Source organism: Myodes glareolus, chromosome X (genome assembly GCF_982192425.1).
Source record: "Myodes glareolus chromosome X, mMyoGla1.1, whole genome shotgun sequence".
Classification (NCBI taxonomy): domain Eukaryota; kingdom Metazoa; phylum Chordata; class Mammalia; order Rodentia; family Cricetidae; genus Myodes; species Myodes glareolus.
The window spans coordinates 78,015,754-78,032,455 of record NC_142053.1 but is presented as its reverse complement, the minus strand read 5'-3'; the positions used below and the strand labels follow the sequence as shown (position 1 = coordinate 78,032,455).

At 37.3% G+C, this 16,702-nt stretch overlaps 1 long non-coding RNA gene across 1 annotated transcript; it reads right to left on the bottom strand.

The window, feature by feature from the left end:
• Positions 1–4,018: 4,018 nt before the first annotated feature.
• Positions 4,019–5,935, bottom strand: LOC146889158 (uncharacterized). The gene is made up of 2 exons (XR_015000370.1): positions 5,834–5,935; positions 4,019–4,270 (listed from the first exon to the last, which is right to left on the bottom strand). It is a non-coding gene; the product is annotated as an uncharacterized LOC146889158 (long non-coding RNA).
• Between the last annotated feature and the right edge of the window lie 10,767 nt (positions 5,936–16,702).

The following is a 16,702-nucleotide window of genomic DNA, read 5'->3' as shown; positions in this document are numbered from 1 at the left end:
GGCACACTGTAGGTCTTTTCAATCATTAGAGGACAAGAGACCAACCATTCCTGACCTTTTGCACTTTAATGATGAGCTCCCCATCCAGGAAGTACTGATAAAGTGATACCAGGCATTGCCACAGCAGAACCTTCTAGAGCCCAGACATATTTAGACTTCTCTTTCTACCAGAGACACTGGAAGATTATGCTCTCTTGCCACCTTGTAGTTAAGACCCTGCAATTTGTCTGGAAAGTGACAAGGCTTGCTTTGGGGCCAAAGCTTTTGTTATCAGTGTGAGCCCTCCAGCAATCTGTATGCCAGTCTGGCCTCAAATTCCTTGGCTCAAGACTTTCAGACCAGTGAGGACCAGGTATTCATGTGATGATGGATGCCAAAAGTTCCCCTCTGTCAGGCTGGGCTCCAAAAGGACTGGAATGAACCCCTGGGAAATGCATGTTAGACACACACATGCACAAGTAGGATTGATCCTACGGAATCACTAGGAGTTTGGAGAAGAACTTGCTCCTGAAGAACAGCACATCATAACCTATCCTAACACCAAAAAGAGAGACAGCCAAGGCAGCAGGAAGAGGCAGGGACAAAGGAAGATTCATATCCTTCTTATCTCTAAAATAAAAGAGGCTATTACTTGCTCAGTTTATATGTTTTCTGTTTTGAAACATGTTGTCCATATGGTTTAATCTTGACTTGTGCTTAACTTGACTCTGCTTCTATATGGTCCTTTCCTCCTGACCTTTCCACTGGGCAGTTATTTTAAATCTTTCTTCGTTGGCTAGATTCCATCCTTGAGCAACTTTTTCAGTCGTTCATTGTTGCTTTCATATTCAAATAATTATCTGAAAAATATATAAAATTCTTAGATCCATCGTTCTCTTATAATTTTCTATACTATGTCCTACATATAATCTCACTGAAAGTAGCAGGCTTTCTTTTGGGCCACCAACCAGCTCCCAAATCATGACATGGAGACTTATCAGTTTTGAATGCTCAGCCTTATCTTATGCTTGTCCCACTAGCTCTTTTTTTGTGTATGTGTTCAGAGTAGGTGTGTTTTTTCTTTTTAATTTTATTTAGTTAACATTTTTATTTATTTTACATACCAACCAGGTTCTCCTCCCTTCTCTCCTCCTGGATAGATGTTTTGCAGACAATAAGAGACCACAGATGCCAGCCCAGACTATTATACCCAGCAAATCACCATAGATGATGAAAACAAGATATTCCATGACAACACCCACTAGCTCTTATAACTTATATTAACCTATTTCTCTTCAGCTATGTTTTGTCTCAGGGCTTTTTTCCTTTCTTTCATTCTGTATGTCTTACTCCATGTCTGTCTATCTGGCCCCAGGCATCTCCTCTCGTTCCCCCTTGTTCTCTCTTCTTCTCTCTTCTCTTTCAAGCCTAGATTACTCTTCTTACTTATTCTCTCCGCCCATCAGTCCCATCTTTCCCTCTGCAGAGTAGCTGTTGGCTGTTCAGCTTTTTATTAGACTATTCAGGTGCCTTAGGCAGGCAAAGTAAAACAAGTGCAACACCTCTTTACATAGTTAAACAAATGCAGCATACACAAATGTAACACATCTTTGTCTATTAAAATAATATTCCATGACAACTGAACTACTCATATCACCCTCCTAAGTACTGGGATTGCAGGCATGTACCACCAAGCATGGTTTGATTTGATTTGGAACCCTTGAAGAAAACTTCTTTTTCTGGGGTGTGTGTGTGTGTGTGTGTGTGTGTGTGTGTGTGTGTGTTGCGGGTGTTTTGTTTTGTTTTTTTGAGGCAGGGTCTCACCATGTTGCCCTAGCTGGCCTGGAATTCATTATGTAGACCAGGTTGGCTATAAACTCACAGGATTTAAGCTTACCTCTGCCTCCCAAGTACTGGAACTAAAAGCACGCACTGCTATGCCTACCCCTAAAGCTCTTAATTTAGCCGATTTTAAAGAATTTTTATTTTGCTCATGTGTATATGTGTGCTGCTATGTATATGTATACAGTTTATGTGCTGGTACTCACAGAGGCCAAAAGCAATTTGGAAGGAAAGAGTTTATTTCATCTACAATTCCCCATGAAAAGAAGTCAGACAGGAAGTCAAGGCAGGAACTGATAAAGAAGCCATGGAAGAACACTGTTTACTGACTTGCTCAGACAACTTTCTTTCCAGAATTACCAGCCTAGAGGTGGCACTGCCCACATCAATCAGCAGTCAAGAAAAAGCACCATGGATTTCCCTCAGGTCAATCTAATGGGGACATTTTCCCCATTGAGGTTCCCACTTCCAAAATAACTCTAGCTTGTGTCAAGTTGACATAAAACTAGCTTTGTTCTTGGTCTTAAAGGAAATGTTTTCAATTTTTCCCATTTAGTATCATGTTGACTCCATTATATTGTACACAGTCTTTTTATGTGGAAAGGTCTCTTCTGAATCTATTGAAGTGACCACACAATTTCTGAAATTAAGTCTAATTACACACTTATAATTGTTAATTTACATATGTAGAAACAATCTTGAATGAAACCAACTTGGTCATGGTTCTTGAGTACAATTTTCAAGAATTTTATTGAGCTTTCTTGTGTCTGTGTTCATCAGTGAAATTGGTGTATGACTTTCTTTGGTGTTCTTATAACCCTATCTGATCTTGACATAAAGATAATACGGTCTTCATTAGTGCTTCGTCCCTTTCTGTCTTGTAGAATAGTTGTGTAGTGCTAGTGTTAGCTCTCACAAAAGTTTGGAAGATGCTAGGCTTTTCCTTGTATGGGAGCTTTTACCATTGCCTTGATGTCATTGCTTGTTCTGAGTCTGTTTACTTCATTTTTGCCAAGCTGTATGTGTCTAGGCATTTTTTTAAAGTATTCCCCAAAGTTTCTCTAGATTTCACTGGAATGTGTTGTACCTTCCCCCCCCCCTTTTTATCCCCAATTTTATTAATTTGGGTTTTTTCTCTTTCCTTCAGTCTGAGGTCTGCTTGGCTAGGAGATTGTCAATCTTTTTATATTTTAAAACAGCCAGCTTTTTCTTTGCTAGATTCTATGCATCGTTGTTTACTCTTCATTTTATTAATTTCCATGCTGGTCTTTATTGTTTCCTGCTGGCTAGCACTTTGGGGCTTGTCTTGTCCTTGTTTTTCTAAGACCTGACTCATACTACTGGCTTATTTTATATCTCTCTAATTTTTCAATGTAGGCTCTCATAGCTACAAACTTCCCTCTTACAACTGTCATAACTTAAAGAGGGTGGAAGTGTGACAGGCCCGCAAGATGGCTCAGCAAACAAAGCACTTGTCATGCAAGCCTGGTGAGCTGAGTCCAGTCCCTAGAGTGTGAAGGTGAAAAGAAAGAAGCAATTCCAGAGCCCTGTGACCTCCACATGGTGCTGTGCTTGTCACGCGCCCACTCTCCACACATAATCATACGCACACATACATCATAATAATAAAGAAAATAATTTTGAGAAAGAACTGTTTTAAGTTTACTTGAGCTAATGGGAGCTCACCAACTCCAGCCAGACTTGGAAGGAACAAGCATAGGATCAAACTAGTCCCTCTGAATGTGATTGACAGTTGTACAGCTGGGGCAGACTGGGGGTGGGGGGCACTGGCAGTGGCACTGGGATTTATCTCTACTGCATGTACTGGCTTTTTGGGATCCTATTCTCTTTGGACGTATACCTTGCTCAGCCTAGATATAGTAGGGAGGACCTTGGACTTTTCACAGGGCTGTGTGTCTTACCCTCTCTGAGGATTAGAGGGGGTGGGGTGGGAGGGTGTGTGGATGGAATGGGAGGAGAGGAGGGAGTGGGAATTTGAATTGGTATTTTTTTTGAAAAAAAAAATCTAGTAATGAAAAAATAACTTTAAAAAAAGAAAGAAAGAACTGTTTTAAATATACCTTAAAGGTTCTGGTAAGTTGTGCTTCAGTTTTCTTAGATTCTAAGAAGTTTTTATTCTCCTCTCTGATTTCAATGACTCACTCCTTATTCAAGAGTATATTGTTCAGTCTCCAAGTATTTGTGTAATTTCTCTTGCTATCAATTTCTAATTTTATTGCATCGTAATCCAAAAAGATACAAGAAATTACATTGATTCTTATTTTTAAGGCTTGCATTGAAGCCTATAATGTGATCAATTTTAGAGAGAAGATCCCATGGGCTGCTGAGAAAAATTTGTACACTTCTTTTGCATGGAATATTCTGTAGCTATTTGTGAGATTCATTTTTAATTCTGCTGTTTCTTTGTTGATTTGCCATGTGGTGAGACCTAAAAATGAAAATGGAATATAGAAGTCATCCACTATTCTTGTATACGAAGCTCTTAGACATTTTACATTCATTAGTGTCTGTTTATGAAACTTGGGGCCACAATATCTAGTGCACAGATATCTAGAATTGTTGGATAGTCTTGGTGGAGTTTTTATTATAAAGTGGCCTTTTAATCTTCTGTCTAATCTTGTCTAAAAGTCACTTTCTCAGCTGTGAGAGATATTGCAATAGCTTTTTCTGACTCCCATTCACTTGATAGATTGACTTTAGCTATCAGTCTGTGAGTGTCTATACCAACGAAATATGTTTCTTGGAGACAACAGATAAAACAGATTTGGTTTTTTAATGGAGCCAGCACCTCTCTGTTGGTGACTTGAGTCTATATTCAATGATGTTAGTGAGAGATGTTCATTAATTCTTGTGAAATTGTTGTTAGTTGGGCTGTTGTTTGCTCTTTACTTTCTCTCCTATCACCATTAGGGGTTTGCTGATTCGCTGTGTTGGACATGACACATTACTTCCTATTATTCATCTGTGCCTCTCATGAAATGTATTCATTCTTGTGCTCTCGTGATGGAGATAACCTTCCTTCCTTCTCCATCTGTAGTTTTACCTTAGGTACCACCTGCAGTGATAGCTTAGCGGTCATGGACTGCCTTTGTTTATGCTTGTCTTGAAATGTCCTTATCTCACAATCAGTTTTCAAAGATAGCTTTTCTGGATATAACAATCTTGGTTGGAAGTCATTTACTTTCAGGACCATTCTCTCCTATATTTTAATGCTGTTGGTTAGAGATCTGATACTAGTGGATATTTTTGTAAGTAGGTTGACTTCCACCTTCTTTCATATTTTAGCATTATTTTCTTATATTTTTGAATCTTAACAATGATATGTTGTAAGGGCTTTTTCTCTGCTTGTGTCTATTAGGGGACTCAAATGTCTCTTACATCTGGATATCCATTTCTTCCTCTAGATTTGAGAAATTCCATGCTATAATTTCACTGTTAGTCCCTTAGCTTTTATCTCAGCTCTTTCTTTTATCCTATAAACTCTTAGATTTGCTGTTGTAGATGTTTGGGTCATACTCAGTATTTTCTTTGTGTGTTTTCTTTGTTTTGTTTTATTTTCCCTTATTGATGTGTCAGTGTGGTATTTCCTTGAGCTTTCTCTCTATCCTTGGTAGTCTTTTTTCTGCTTGGTCAACTCTATTAGTGATGCTTTTTACTGCTATTGTTTTATTTTAACTCATTGAGGTTTTTCTATTTTCAATATTTCTAGGAGTTTTTCCAAAATCTCCATTTCCTTGTTGAATTTTTCTTCCATGTTACTATTTTCAGTCTTATTGTGGAATTTTTCTTCCAGGGTGGTGATGCTTTCAACCTTTTTTCATCTTTAACTTTTTTCCTCTATGTTGTTGACTTTCCTATTGAAATAATCTTTTTGTATCCATCTTAAGGTCACTGATCATTTTTACTAGTAATCTTTTAAGATCTTTATCTAGCATTTTACCTATTTTAGTGTCATTGAGTTGGTAGTTGAAGAGGACTCATGCTGACTTACTTTTTCATGCTTCATGTGATTCTTGTGATACAATTTGATGATCTGTTGATTTTCATATCTCTTCCAGCTTGATTTTGAGATCTTATTGAGCAGCTCAACTCTGTTTAATGAAGAGAGAAGAGATTGCTGAAACAGCAACAACATCAACCTTTACAATATAGGGAAATGTACTTAAAACTAATTAGATGCTACTAATCACCAGTGTCCATGCTCAAGCACTGTAGACTGTGAAAGACGTTGAAAAATTATTTAGGGCTCTGGAGAGATGACTCAGTGGTTAAGAGCACTGACTGCTCTTCCAAAGTACCCAGGTTCAATTCCCAGCACCCACATGGCAGCTCACAACTGTCTTAAGTACAAGATCTAACTTACTCACAGAGACGTACATTCAGGCAAAACACCAATGCACATAAAATAAAAATAAACAAATTTTAAAAATTATTAATAGTAAAAGTGGAAATTGTAAAGGCACAAGATAGATGAAGAAGGCAGAAAAGGGTAGAAATAGAGGAGAAACCAGGTTAAATTAGTTAAAAGACAAAGGAAATGAGTTGGGAGAGGGGTGAATATGATCAAAATATATTGTACAGAATTGTAAGAATATTTTAAAAACAAACAAAAAGAAAAAGAGTGGAAAATGTTAGAGAGTGAAGAGAAAGCAGCAAAAGATTAGAAAAAATTAAAAAAAAATTATGGGGCTGCAGAGATGGCTCCCAGGATCCAGTTCCCAGCACCCATATGGTGGCTTGCAACCCTCTGTAACTCCAGTTCCAAGGGATATGATGCTCTCTTCTGGCCTCTGCAAGCAACAGGCATACATATTGTGAACACACATACATGGAGGCAAAATACTCATCCATTTAAAATAAAAATAAATAAATTATTTTTAAAAATATAGTAAAGAAAAGATTTTTCAATAATGACAAAGTTTGAAAACAAAATTAGGTAAATATAAAAAGGGGAATTAAAACAAAACATGGGTTTTTAGCTGGGTATGATGACACACCCCTATAATAACAACACTTGGGGTGTTGAGGCAGGAGGATCAGGAGTTGAAGATCAGATTCAGCCACATAGCAATTCAAGGCCAACCTGAGCTACATGATGAGATTGTTTTATTTTTATTTTATTTATTAAAAATTTCCACCTCCTCCCATTTCCTTCCCACTCCTCCCCCTCCCCCTCCCTTCTTACGACTGCCTAAGAGAAGTCAGGGTACCCTGCCCTGTTGGAAGTCCAAGGCCCTCCCCCCTCCATCCAGGTCTAGGAAGGTGTGCATCCAAACAGACTAGGATCCCAAAGAGCCAGTATATGCAGTAGAATCAAATCCCAGTGCTATTATCATTGGCTTCTTGGTCAGCCCCCATTGTCAGCCACATTCAGAGAGTCCAGTTTGATAACATGCTCGTTCAGTCCCAGTCCAGTTGGCCTTGGTGAGCTCCCATTAGATCAGTCACACCATCTCAGTGGGTGGACATACCCCTCGCAATCCTGACTATCTTGCTCATCTTCTCCCTCCTTCTGCTCTTCCTCTGGACCTTGGGAGCTCAGTCCAGTGCTCCAGTGTGGGTCTCTGTCTCTATCTCCATCCATCGCCAGATGAAGGTTCTATGGTGATATTCAAGATATTCATCAGTGTGGCTATGGGAGAAGACCAGTTCAGGTACTCTCTCCTAAGCTGCGCTAGGACCTAGCTGGGGACATCCCCTTGGACATGAGGTTGTTTTTTAAAAGGTAGTTTTAAGCAAACAAAAGCAAAATTTCAATAACATAAAGTCACACTATAACTAAAGATATAATAAAGAGTGCATAAAATAAACATTTTATGGAAAATAAGGGAGCAAAAAAAGATTGACCAATAGTGAGGAAATTTATAAATAAAATCATTATGAATGTATGAAGGAGAAGAAAAACATAGTTTAAGACTTTTTGTGTACAGATACTTTACACGCATGCACAAAATGTTTATGCTTAGTGCCTGTAGAGGCCAGAATAGGTCATTGGGTCCTCTGGAACTGGAGTTACATGACGTGCCACATAGGTGCTAGGAACTGAACCTGAGTCCTCTCCAAAAGCAGCAAGTGTTATTAATTGCTAAGCAATCTCTCCAGTTTCTAAAGACATATTTTTAATCCCACAATACAAAAGTACTACTGACAGTATGATAAAAAGAAAAGCAAGAAACACAAGGGACAGAAAAATGATGGTGAAATGTTGAAACAGCTCCTTTTAGGATGCTCAAAATTTAGAAACTGGTAGTTACATGCTCAGGGTAAGGAGAGGTGTGGTCTCTTGTCTTTCCTATGGCACATACTGATTTTGAACCTGTACTGAACACTGTCCAATGTCCAGCAGAGTTGTCTTCATATTGTTTTCATACCAAGGGACTCTGCCACCACAATTAGCTTTACAGCTAATTGGGCAGTTTCTCTTCCCTTCCCGCGACTCCTCAGATTGCACTCCCTGGGTTGGCTAATGTTTTATTTGGGGTATCTGCCAAGTGATAAGCAATCAAAGCACTGAGATTGATGTGACCAGAGGACCTGTCTTCACATTTTTAAGACCTTCGAAGTTGTAATCACCCTGTTGAAAGGATGCAGCTATGGTAGACTTCTGGAGCCACAGAAAATTGGGGCTCTCTACCCATGGATTGCAGATGGGCGGCTCAAGCTGACCTCAGGTTTCAGCTGTCAAACTCCAGGGTTATTCTTAGTTGATGAAAGCTGCTCCCAGCAGCTAGATGGGGTTACTGTCTCCTATACATTTCACTGTTGGACTGAATCTCTCTGCCTTTGAGACTCTCTGAACCTCTCTGAACCTTTGAGCTTGTCAGTGTCTTGTTTTTCCACTCATGTACATGTATGAAAACACTATATACCCATTATTAATTATAATTAATATATGCTAATAAACCATTTGAAAATTTTTAAATACCAAAAAAGATTTTCACATACTAGGATGATACATATTTCCATTTGCATAATGCCTTGAAACTTATAGTTATTTCTATATTTATAGGCATTATAGTTAGCTTTAAATATCAAATTGGCCCAGCCTAGAGTCATCTCAGAGAAGCCTGAATTGAGGAATTGTCTAGATCAAATTGGCCTGAGAAGCTGTCAGTGAGGGATGACCTTGATTGCAAATTAATACAGGAGGGTCAGGCCCATTGTGGGTGGCACCATCCCTAGGCAATAGTCCTGAACCATATAAGAAAGATAGCTAAGCATCAGCCTCTAAGTGAGCCACAGAGAAGCCAGGATGTAGCACCCACTTCAAGACCCTGCTTAAGTTTCTGTCCTGACCCTCAAAGACAGATTGTGACCTGGAAGTATAAGACAAACCAATGCTTTCTTCCCTGTGTTACTTTTGGTCAGTGTTTTATCATATTAATAGAACGAAAATAGAGCACAAGTCCGTGTCATACAGTCCACAGATTTAACCTTAGTAATTGTGTAGAATAGAGTCACTGTCCTGGACAGAACCAGCAAAAAAAAAAAAAAAAAAAAAAAAAAAAAAAAAAAAAAAAAAAAAAAAAAACACACACAGATTTTTCTGAGAAATCGCCACACTGCCATCCAAAGGGGCTGTACCAGCTTTCATTCCCACCAGCAATGCAGGAGTGTTCCCTTTTCGCCACACCCTCTCCAGCATAAGTTGTCATCAGTGTTTTTGATCTTGGCCATCCTTCCAGGAGTAAGATGGGGATCTCAGAGTTGCTTTGATTTGCATTTCTCTGATGACTAAGGATGTTGAGTATTTCCTTAAGAGTATTTCAGGCACTTTAGATTCCTCTGATGAGAATTCTCTTTTAGGTCTGTACCCCATTTTTTATTGGATTATTTGCTCTTTTGATGACCAGTTTCTTGAGTGGTTTATATATTTTGGAGATCAGCCTTCTGTCTGATGTGGGGTTGGTGAAGATCTTTTCCCATTCTGTAGGTCGTCGTTTTATCTTGTTGACCGTGTCCTTTGTTTTACAGAAGCTTTTCCATTTCAGGAGGTCCCATTTATTAATTGTTGATCTCAGTGTCTGTGCTACTGGGGTTTTATTTAGGAAGTGTTATCCTGTGCCAATTCGTTCAAGTGTACTTCCCACTTTCTCTTCTATGAGGTTCATTGTGGCTGACTTTATGTTGAGGTCTTTGATCCATTTGGACTTGAGTTTTGTGCATGGTAATAGATATGGATCTACTTTCATTCATCTACGTGTTGATATCCAGTTATCCCATTTGTTAAATATGCTTTCTTTTTTCCATTTGATATTTTTAGCTTCTTTGTCAAAAATCAGGTGTTCTAAGGAGTGTGGATTAATATCTGGATCTTTGATTCGGTTCCATTGTTCCTCCTATCTGTTTTTATGCTAATACCAGGTTGTTTACAGTATTGTAGCTCTGTAGCAGAGTTTGAAGTCAGGGATTGTGATGCCTCCAGAAGTTCTTTTATTGTACAGAATTTTTTTGGCTATTCTGGGATTTTTGTTTTTCCATATGAAGTTGAGTACCGTTCTTTCAAGGTCTATGAAGAATTTTGTTGGGATTTTGATGGGCATTGCATTGAATCTGTAGATTGTTTTTTGTAAGACTGCCATTTTATTATGTTAATTCTACACACCCAAGAGCATGGGAGATCTTTCCACTTTCTGGTATCTTCTTCAATTTCTTTCTTCGAAGATTTAAAGTTCTTGTCATACAAGTGATGGCAGAAGTCACAAAATAATACCACACTAGTTCAGAATTATGAATGATAAAGGGTTATTTATTTAAGGAAGACTTATAGATCACTGTTCTAGATAACAGTCCTCTTCATAAATGGGGAACAGGAACAGAGTCTAGCAGCTGAAAGTGAGAGCTAGAAGGAAGAAACTGAACACTTGCTTTACAGCTGCACTTATAAGAGACCACGCCCAAGTGGGCTAATATCTTAAATGCTATTGGCTGAAGGAGCAGAATGTGCTCCTACAGAATCTCCCCCATTTGTTTAAATAAGAGAGTTTCAAACCCAATGCAAAACTACATACACTAGGAACAGATATCAAGTATAAGATTAAAATTACAACCAGCATAAACAAAATTAAGCAAGGAATGTATGCTAAATGTTTTAATAAACATTCTATTCTAAGGAGTTTAAGTCTTGTATAGGAAATGATTTGGCTAGATCATAAAAGGGTGATAGCTATGACTATCTAATCTTCAACCCCATCAAAGGCCTGAGAAGGGAGATAATATTATGTGAGTAGGCAGGAAGTGCACTCAAATAGCTTCCAAAGCAAGCAATATATGACAGAGACAATTAGCTACCTGAGCAATCACCCAAAGTCTCATTTGCAATGTTGAAGCAACCAACTTTGGCTAAAGTCTAGTGTAACTGACAGATGATTTTCAGAGGCATAAAATTTTTCAGAACTATCTAACCCTGTCTTGGCAAGATTTGACAGTCTTTTTCCTTGTGTCCTGCTTATCCATTTCTGGATACCATGTGCTTTGTCAGTGGTTGAGGTATGGGCAGTTCCATGCCCAAAGGTCAATTGTGCCAAGCAGAAAACAAACTCTGAATGGAGTGTCTTTGGTGCTCAGTATTCTCTAGGAAGTAGATTGGTGCTGTCAGGAACAATCAGGTCTCATGTCAACAGAAGCCTAAGTTATTTAAATGCCATGTTCTACAGATACTTGAAGTGGTTGAAGATTATCAATCTAGACAGAATACAATCTCTATGCATCTAAAGAATCTAATTGATCTGACTGTATGTACAATAAACATGAACAACTATAGACCTATAATATTTAATACCTTAAAGACTAAAACTTCATGTCAGAATATTAAATAACCTGTAAACAAATGTGCAACAAATGAGGACAATGACCTCAAAATATAAACAGTGTATAAGTATCTTGATCAGAGGTAGGAGTAATATATAATGCAATATGAAAATCTATCCTAAAAGTTGTATCAATATACAACATGTCCTAAACAGAGGTAGAATTATTCATATATACAATCTGACAGAATAACTTTGTATAGGTGTACAAATATTGTAAAAAGAAATAAAAAATATAATTTGAACTTGTATCAATATACAAAAAAACTGTACCAATTTAAATTACTCATAAATAATAGCTCACTCTATTACCCACTATTATTATTCTTTTTTAAAAAGACAAACATAGTTTTTATCCCAACTCTCTATCTAATACAAGTAATAATTAACAACCCCTAAATGGTGTTTTCAACCCTGAGGACAAACCTTTTTGGGATAGGGGTGTCATCCTCTAGAATTGCTTCCTGCTGTCATGGGGACGATGTTTTCTTAATAGGTGATGGTTAAAAATAAATATAAAAAATATAAATAAAAAAATAAAAATAAAGTGATGGTTAAGTTTCAAAATTACTGTCTAGAACAGTTGCAAACAATTTCTGAGTAGTCGATAAGGTTTTTTCCAAAGTTCTTATTTGGAGTTCTGGCTAAAATGTCATGAAAAGGAGCACCATTTCAGCAGCTGGTACCCAAAAAACTGGTCTTATAGTAGCACTATCAGCATCACGATGTCATCTCAACCAGATGGACTTGTTACTGTGGGGCCCCATTTTCTTCCTGGATTATGACCTCATAATCCATATTCCTTTTTCTAAATGATCCTTAGTGGATAGTTATTTTTCCTTCTGAGAGCATTCAAACATACAGGGTCTCTTGAATTTTTGAAGATGTGTATTTTCCAGTTAAGATAAGAGCAGATCCCTGCCCCAACACTATATACTTTCCTTACCACCTGTATGATTGTCACCATTATGGATGAACTGTCATTTCTCTTTTTCAGGAGGTTTCTCCTTTTCAAAGCGAATCTTTATTAATTTTGATGGTATCCATAGTTTTTCTTCTCCTGTTGAAACAAAAGCAGAACCCCTTCCCCAACATAGCACATCTTCTGGTTTCCATTGTGATGTAACAACATCCTTGAAATACACTGGTTGTTCAGTTCAGGAGTTTTGTCCATTATCCAATGTCTCTCTCCTGCTGTTGTTCTTTTCTCATTAGCATTAAGAAAATTCAAGGTTAATTAAGCATTATGCAATCTATTTCTGGGGGTATTTTCCATCCCTTTCTGTTTTCTCAGCATATCCATTATTGTACGATTTAACCTTTCTATAAATGCCTGACCTGTAGGATTATTTGGTATACCTGTAAGGAACTTTATATTATAATAAGCAAAAATGTTTTATTTTCTTAGATTCATATGCTGGACCATTGTCTTTCTTTATTTGTGCAGGAATGCCCATGATGACCATAACTTCTAGTAAATGCATGATTACTGAATCAGCCTTTTCTGAGCTCAGGGAAGTTCCCCATTGAAAACCTGAGTACGTGTCTATGGTGTGGTGCACATATTTTAATTTACCAAATATGCAAAGTAAAACACATCCATCTTCCAGATTTCATTCCTTTGAGTACCCTAAGGGTTACTCCCTACAGGTAATGGTATTTGTTTATATAAAGAGCAAGTAGGACATCTCTTTATACTCTCCTTAGCTTGTTGCCATGTAATAGGAAACTCTTTCTTTAAACCTTTGTTATTGACATGATGTTTTTATGAAATTCAGGGACCCACAACACATTTCCAATCAATAATTGATTGATTTCTGCATTACCTTGTACTAGAGGACCTGGCAGACCCATATAGGATTGGATGTGTGTTATGTATGTAGGATAAAGCATATTCTTGATTATGTCTTGCACCTGGATAAATAATAAAGTCAATTCCATGTCATCTAGTATAAATTCAGCAGTTTCAATGTGCAAGACAACTCTTTCTGCATATTGTGAATCAGTAACTATATTTAGAGGTTCATTAAAATCCCTAGTACCATAAGAATAGCATATAATTCTGCCTTCTTGACAGAATTATACGGGCTTTATTCTACCTTACTCAATTCTTCTGATTTGTAACCTGCCTTCCCTGATTTATTTGCATCAGTATAAAATGTACAGGCTCCAGTTATTGGTGCATCACATGCAATTTGGGGAATAATCCAAGAAGTTCTCTTTATAAGTTTAATTCTATCACTTTTGGGATAATTGCTATTAATCCCCCCCAAAAAAATTAGCACAATCCCTTTGCCAGGGTTCATTGTCTTCCCATAACTTTTTTATTTCATCAGCAGTAAAAGGCACTATAATCTCTGCTGGGTCTATACCTGCTAATTGACAAAGTCTCAATTTACCTTTTATAATTAATTCAAAGACCTTTTTCACATAAGTTTTTAATTTTTCACTTGGTTTATGTGGTAAAAAGATCCATTCTAAGATAATATTGTCCCTCTGCATTAAAATTCCTGTAGGAGAAATTCTGGAAGGCAATATGACTATAATACAATTAAGATTTTAATTCAGCCTATCCTATCCACATGTGCCTCCTGCAATTTCTCCTCAACAATTGTCAGTTCCTTTTCTGCTTCAGCTGTTAATTTTCTGGGACTATTTAAGTCCTTATCACCATCTAAAGTTTTATTCAAATGAATTATTAGGTCAGTTGTTATCCTAATAGCCAGTCAGAGACTGGAGATGTCTCCCAAAAATCTTTGAAAGTCATTAAGAGTCCGCAAACAGTCTCTCCTAATTTGTGCCTTTTGTATTCTAATTTTCTGCAAATCTATTCTGTAGCCTAGGTAATTAACAGAATCTCCTCTTTGAATCTTTTCAGGAGCAATTTGTAATCCCCATTTAGGCAAAACTTTTTTTACTTCTTCAAACATCCTTTCTAAAATATCTGTATTTGAATCAGATAAAAAAAAATGGCATCCATGTAATGGTAGATTATAGACTTAAGAAATTGTTTACATATTATTTCCAATGGCTGGCTGACAAAGTATTGGCAGAGGGTGGCGCTATTGAGCAGTCCCTGTAGGAGGATGGTCCATTGATATCTCCTAGTAGGCTGGGAATTGTTATAAGTAGGCACCGTGAAGGTAAACTTTTCTCTATCCTGTTCTTGTAAAGGTATAGTGAAGAAACAAGCCTTGAAATCAATAACTACAAGAGGTCATGCCTTTGGTAACAGAGAAGGTAGAGGAATTCCAGATTATAGAAGGCCTATAGGTTGAATAACCTTTTGATAGCTCTAAGATCTGTCACCATTCTCCATTTTCAGATTTCTTTTTAACAACAAATACAGGAGAATTCCAAGGGCTGGTAGATTCTTCAATATGCCGAGTATCTAGCTGCTCTTGTACCAGCTGTTGCAGATGATGGCTAGTCACAAAATATTTCCACACTAGTTCAGAATTATGAATAATAAAGGGTTATTTATTTAGGGGAGACATACAGATCACTGTCCTAGATAACAGTCCTCTGTACAAATGGGGAACAAGAACAGAGTCTAGCAGCCAGAAGCAAGAGCTGGAAGCAAGAGAGTGAGCACATGCTTTACACCTGCATTTGTACTATAAGAGACCATGCCCAATTGGGCCGGCATATTAAATAATATTGGCTGAAGGAGCAGAATGTGCTCCCACAGTATATAAGTCTTCCACTTATTTGGTTAGAGTTACTCTGAGATATTTTATGCTATTTGTTGCTATTGTGAAGGGTGATGTTTCTCTGAGTTCTTTCTCAGCCTATTTATCATCTGTGTACAAGAGGGCTGCTGATTTTTTTAGTTAATCTTGTATTCCGCTAAATTACTGAAAGTGTGAATGAGTTGTAGAAGATCCTTGATAGAATTTTTGGGGTCATTTATATAAACTAACATATCATCAGCCAATAGTGAGACTTTGACTTCTTATTTTCCAATTTATATTCCCTTGATCTCCTTTTGTTGTCTTATTGCTGTAGCAAGAACCTCAAGAACTGTATTGAATAGCTATGGAGAGAGTGGACAACCTTGTATTTTTCCTGATTTCAGTGGAATTGCTGGGAGTTTCTCTCCATTTAGTTTGATGTTGGCTGTTGGCTTGCTGAAAACAGCCTTTATTATGTTTAGGTATGTTCCTTGTATCCCTACTCTCTCCAAGACCTTTATCATGAAGGGATATTGTATTTTGTCAAAAGCTTTTTTGGTATCTAATGAGATCGTCATGGGGGGTTTTTTTCAGTATGTTTATATGGTGGATTACATTGACAGATTTTTGTATGTTGAACTATCATCCCTGCATCTCTGGGATGAAGCCGACTTGATTATGATGGATGATGGTTCTGATGTGTTCTTGGATTTGATTTGCCAGTATTTTATTGAGTATTTTGGCATCAATGTTCACAAGTGAGATTGGTCTGTAATTCTTTCTTAGTAATGTCTTTCTGTGGTTTGGGGATCAGGGTAACAGTACTTCATAATAAGAGTTTGGCAATGTTCCTTCTGTTTCTATTGCATGGAGCAATTTGGGGTGTATTGGTACTAGTTCTTCTTTGAAAATCTTGCAGAATTCTGAACTGAAACCATCTGGTCCTGAGCTTTTTTTTTGGTTGGGAGACTTTTGGTGACTGTTTCTATTTCTTCAGCAGTTATAGGACTGTTTAATTTAATTATCTGGTCTTGACTTAATTTTGGTAAGTGATATTTATCCAGAAAGTTGTCAATTTCCTTTAAGTTTTCCAATTTTGTGGAGTACAGGTTATCAAAATATGATCTGATGATTCTCTGTATTTCCTCCACATCTGTTGTTATGCCCCCTTTTTTTACTTCTGATTTTTGTTAATTTGGATATTCTTTTTCTGCCTTTTGGTTAGTTTGGATACTGCTTTGTCTATTTTGTTGATTTTCTTGAAGAACCAACTCTTTGTCTCAATGATTCATTGTATCGTTTCTTTTGTTTCTATTTTGTTGATTTCAGCTCCATTTGATTATTTCTTGCCATCTAGTTCTCTTGGGTGAGTTTGCT